This window comes from Mastomys coucha, unplaced genomic scaffold (assembly GCF_008632895.1).
Source record: "Mastomys coucha isolate ucsf_1 unplaced genomic scaffold, UCSF_Mcou_1 pScaffold2, whole genome shotgun sequence".
NCBI lineage: Eukaryota > Metazoa > Chordata > Mammalia > Rodentia > Muridae > Mastomys > Mastomys coucha.
Window position 1 is genome coordinate 5,283,974 of NW_022196902.1, and position 5,788 is coordinate 5,289,761.

Below are 5,788 nucleotides of genomic sequence, written 5' to 3' on the forward strand. Positions count from 1 at the left end.
CGACTGTTAAGAGTATATACTATTTTTGTAGAGGTCCTGAGTTTGGTTCTTGGCCCCCACACTGGTTATCTCATAAGTAGCTATTACTCTAGCTCAGGGAATCTGATCCTCTCTTCTAGACTCAGCAGGCATTGGACCCACAGATGGCCACACTCCTCCTCACATAATTAAAAATAAATCTTTATAAATGTTTCCTAAAACTTCATTATCTAGAGAGAACTATTCTCAACAATAGAAAAACTATTCTCAACAATAAAGGAACCTCTGGTGGAATCACAATCCCAGACCTTAAGCTGTACCTCAGAGCAATTGTGATAAAAACTGCATGGTATTGGCACAGTGACAGACAGGTAGATCTATGGAACCGAATTGAAGACCCAGAATTGAACCCATGCACCTATGGTCACTTAATCTTTGACAAAGGAGCTAAAACCATCCAGTGGAAAAAAGACAGCATTTTCAGCAGATGGTGCTGGCTCAACTGGAGGTTAACATGTAGAAAAATGCAAATCAATCCATTCCTTTCTCCTTGTACAAAGCTCAAGCCCAAGTGGATCAGGGACCTCCACATGAAAGCAGATACATTAAAACTAATAGAAGGGAAACTCCACTTTCCTGGAAAAGAAGCTAGTCTCTGCACTCTTAAGTGCAGAGGCTGTGAAGAAACTGCCTGCTCCTCAACAGAGGACTGTATGGAAAGGAGGGGGGAGTAGCTTTTACCACACAAAACAGCCGCACAGTTCATCCATGCACAAAGTCAGATAGAACACTGAGGTTGTATACTCTTAAAACACAGGTGGAGGTTAAAGGCCCTTGGGGCCTTTCCCCTTCACACACACACACACACACACACACACACACACACACACACACACACACCAAGCTTTTGTTTTGTTTTGTTTTGTTTGAAACAGGGTTTCTCTGTATAGCCTTGGCTGTCTTGGAACTCCCTCTGTAGACAAGGCTGGCCTCGAACTCAGAGATTCACTTGCAAGTGTTAGATTAAAGGCATTCACCCATATACCATTATCTCCCAGCTCGCCGTAGTCTTATCACGAAGGAAATATCAAATGAAGCCTAGCAACCCAACACCATTACAACTCCCTAGCTATGGGCCTGGGAGATGGCTCAGGGGATAATGCAATTGCCCCTTAGCTTGAGGATCTAAGATTCCCTACAATCCACATAAAAATGTTGTGCCTGCAGAGCCTTGGTGAGGCAGAGACCAGAGCATTCCTGGGAATGCTTGGCCAGCCAGGTTTAAATCATTGGTAAGTTCCCCGCCAGCAAGAGACCTAGTTTCAAAGGTGATAAACGATGTTGTAACAGTGAGTAGAGGTTGCCTCTGGCTCAAGAAGCACAAATTCACTTGCACTTGGCCACCCCTAGCCCCACCCAGTGAAAATGCCTGACTAATATTACTCACAGCTGTTGAAAGGTTGTACAACAAACTTCGGAAAGGAATCTTAAACTGCCACAGAAGATCTGAGAAGGTTGAGAGGTGGGATTAGGAATTAAACAAAAACAAAGGGGCTGGGAGATGACCCAGCACTTGATGCTCTTGCAGAGGACCTACATTTAGTTCATATCACCAACATGGTAGCTTACTAACTCCAGTTCCAGGTGATCCAATGCCTCTCCTAACCTCTGTTGGTGCCAGGCACACACATGATATGCACACGGTAGATGAAGGCAAAACATTCCCACACACAAAATAAAAAGAAAGGGATCTTCAGAAACGAAAACAAAACACTTGGGGAATGTGCCTGGAACCTTAGTTAAGGATGGAGGGAGAAGGCTGGCTTCTCAGACAGAATGATTCTGTCCTCTTAATGTATGATGGTGATAGAAGGGGAAACTAGAACAGAAAATATAGGGTGGCATCAGTTCTGCAACTTGTGTGTATGTGTGTGCGCATGCGTGTGTGCACAAGTGTGCGTGCAAATCTAAAAGTGTTCTAAAGTGGTTTTTAACTTGTGCTAGCATGTAAATGCAGGCCTTAAGCATGGTAGACTAGTGTTTGACCACCAAACCCACCCCCCTCCCCAACACTGATTATTTGAAAAAGGCCTAAAACAAGGACAATGGGTGCTCTGTGCTCTGAGGGAGGAAGCAGTCTCCATGGTACTTTGATGTGGACCTTTGGGACCTGGGAGGTGCAGCTGCAACACTCTTGCCTTCCTGGGATGCAGAGGGTGGAGTGGCAGGTGGTGGGCTAAGGATGGAGAAGAAGACATAGAGACCTTCATGGTCTCAATTTGGTTTCCACTGAGATGCGATACAAAGAACTTCTAGCAGAAGGGAGAAATGATGTGGCTTTTCCACCCTCCACCATTCTGTAGAGACAAGATTAGAAACAAAGAGAAGAACTTGGATATGTTAAGGAACAGTGGCAGATTTTTATTTCTAAATTTGACTGGGTCACAAAGTGGCCAGACATTATTCTAGGTGTGACCACGAGGGTGACTTTTGGATGGGGTTAAATTTGAATTGGTAGCTTCAGCAAAGCACACTGCCTGCACCCCACCCCCACCCCATGCAACATATACCCACTCCTGAAGGACTGAATCAAACAAAATAGCTAAGGGACAATTCTTTTGTCTGTCTATCCCTGAAAGAAGACCTTGGAGTTCTCTTTGGACTTAAGGAAAGATTGGAATTTCCCCATTGGCTCATCTGAATCATTGGCCTTCAGAATCAGCTTGGAACTGCACAATAACTCTGGGCTACCAGTCTGTTGACCAAAGCTCTTGGGACTTCCCAGCTTCCATAAATATGCGAACCAATTCCTTACTATGCACAGGCATATGTATAGGACAGCTCTCTGTATCTTCTATTTGTTCTGCTTCGCTGGGAAATCCTGAGTCACAAGAAACCATAGTGGTAGAGCAAGTAAGAAGCCACAGGGTTCTTACCACGTTCACAAAAAGAGGACTCAGTGTTAAAAGGATAGAGGGCATGAGAAAGGGGAGTGAAAAATAAGCAACTAGCTGGGGGATGGGAAAAAAAGAAAAATGAGCAACTAGTAGATCCTATGCAGATCTAGGGAGATCACCTCAAAACTTGTGAGAATGTGGGAACAGAGGATGCTGGCATGTAAAAAGTCCATTTTGATGTGTTTGTGGTGGGTCCAGAACCAGATGGCTTTGTCAATACAACATCTGCCATGAAAGCATGGGGACCTGTGTTTAGATGCATAGGATACATATAAGAAGCTGGCAATGTGGCTGGCTTCTATAAACACACAGGAGTCAGCATGGGGGTAGGAAGTAGAGACAGGTAGATTCATGGAGTTCACCAGCAAGTCAGCTTAGCCAACTGATGAGCCTTGTGTCAGCAAGACACACACACAAATGTAGAATGCAATGGAGGAAGATACCCATTGTCTACCTGCATGTGTGCACATATATGTGCACCCACATTCATATACTCATACAAAAACCATACAAAGTTCATCCCCACAACAGACAATCACCCATTTCCACTTTTAGAGATAGAGTCTCATGTATCACATGCTGACCTTAAAAATTTATCACAAGAATCACCCTGAACTTCTAATCTTTCTGGAGCAATTTCCTGGAGTACTGAGATTGCAGGCATACACCATCATGCCTGGTTATATGTGGGGAATTGAACCTAGAGCTTCATACATGTAATAGGTTCCTACACCTTAGTAGGTTCTCTTTAAAGTAGACTTTAGTTCAACTGACTCCATGATAGAAGTTCTATGCAGGCTATAAAACTCAGAGCATAGATAGCACCTTTGCTGAAACTAAAACAAAGGTGTAATCCTTCTGGGAAAGTCTCTAAATGTACTAACTTTGCTTTTTTGGCTTCTGTAGTTCTACTTCTGGCTAACCCTTCTTGATAACTGAAGCATATCTACCCAGAACATGGTTTGGGGGCCTAAAAGCTCATCCTGAGAAAGACTTGGATCCTGAGCATCCAGTGTAGTCACCAGCTGGCTAACAAAGACGTTCTATTGGCTTAGACCCATGTCTGAGTGGTCTTTGCTGGCAAACACCCAACAACAGTGTGTGTAGGGCAAGCGCTGTATGAATGGAGCTACACCCTCAGCCTAAGAACTTTATTTTTGACACTTCCAGTTTGTCAAGTTGTCTAGGAGGCAGTTGATCAGATGAGTCTGAGACACTGCTGGTGTGTCTTATGGGCTCACAGACACATTGATGCTGGAGGACAGAAGGTCCAGCCATCTAAACTGCACACAGCACCTCCCCCAGCCTTTGGCTAAGAAGAAACTCTGCATTCCTGCACCAAACCATCATCACAAAGTTCATTTCTCTTCCACACTGGTTTTAGAACTCCTTGAAGACAATGAATCTTTTTTAAAAACTGTGATAAAATAGAAGGTTTATACTGCAACTACTTTAAGATGTACAGTTGAATGGCATCAAGTGCATTCACACTGTTATGTAATTGTCAATGATTGTGCCTCTCTAGAATTTTTTCATCTTCTTGACTGAAATGGTGATTCTTGGTTGTCAACTTGACTATATCTGGAATGAACTACAATCCAGAATTGGAAGGCTCACCTGTGATCCAGATCTTGAGGCTGGGAGATACAAGTTTCTGAGCTGGATCTTGGTGTGGAGATCTTGAGGCATAGTGGCTATGAATCCCAGGAGACTAAGGCAAGGAGATCTCTGAGTTCAAGGTCAGTCTGGGATAAAACAAGTCCCAGATCCAGGCATGGTGATACACGCCTTTTATCTGGGACATACCTTCTGCTGGAGACCTACATAAGAACATTGGAAGAATGAAGATTCACTCTTCTTCCACCTGCTTGTATTTACTTGCCAGCACATCAGTTGGAATCTACTAGCCTCCTGGGACTGAGCAACTACTAGATTCTTGGACTTCCCATTCATAGCTGACATTGTTGGGGAGTCGGACTACAGACTGTAAGTCATCACAACAAATTCCCTTACTATATAGAGACTATCCATAAGTTCTGTGACTCTAGAGAACCCTGACTAATACATTAACTGAAACTCTCTGCTCATTAAACACTAGCTACTCTCTTCCCAAGCCTTCCGCAAGCACCATCATATTTTACCCATATCGACGTGTCCTTTTGTGACTGGCTTGCTCCACTTAGCATAATGCCTTTAATGTTCATCTGATCAAATACATCCAAATCCCATTCCTTTTAAGTCTGAATAGCAGTACATTGTATACCTGATTTTCTTTATGGTTTCATACTTTGGGTTGCTTTTACTCTTTAGCTAGTATGAATTATGGTGAGAAGGCCAGGGAATATTGATCAGTGGAAGAGCACTTGACTGGAGTTGGAGGCCTTGGTTCCAAGCACTGGAAAGTGATAGCGATGATAATGAGGAGGAGGAGGCCTGAAACTTCTTATGTAGACCAGTCTGGCCTTGAACCCACAAAAATCTGCCTGTCTCTGCTTCCTAAATGCTGTAATTAAAGCTACTATACTTCTTAAGGCTTAGGGAAACTATTAAGGCCTAGACGGAATGTTAAGGCCTATGTAAAATGTTAAGGACTATGTAACTGTTACCTGGCTAGTCTGCCATTTTGTGCTGTTAATATTATAAGAAAACTGTTATCTGGAAACTTTCTCATGCCCAAGTTGATTACATGTTCTGTTATGATCTGTGCCCTTGCAAACCAATCATGATAGAAGTCAGTAGAAAGGCTTTGCATAGTGACCCACAATAAGCTTGGACCCGAACCAACCACCCAGCAGCACTTCCTGCACCTGTGAATAAGCTTTATGGTATTTGCTTTCATAAGCTGCCCCTGG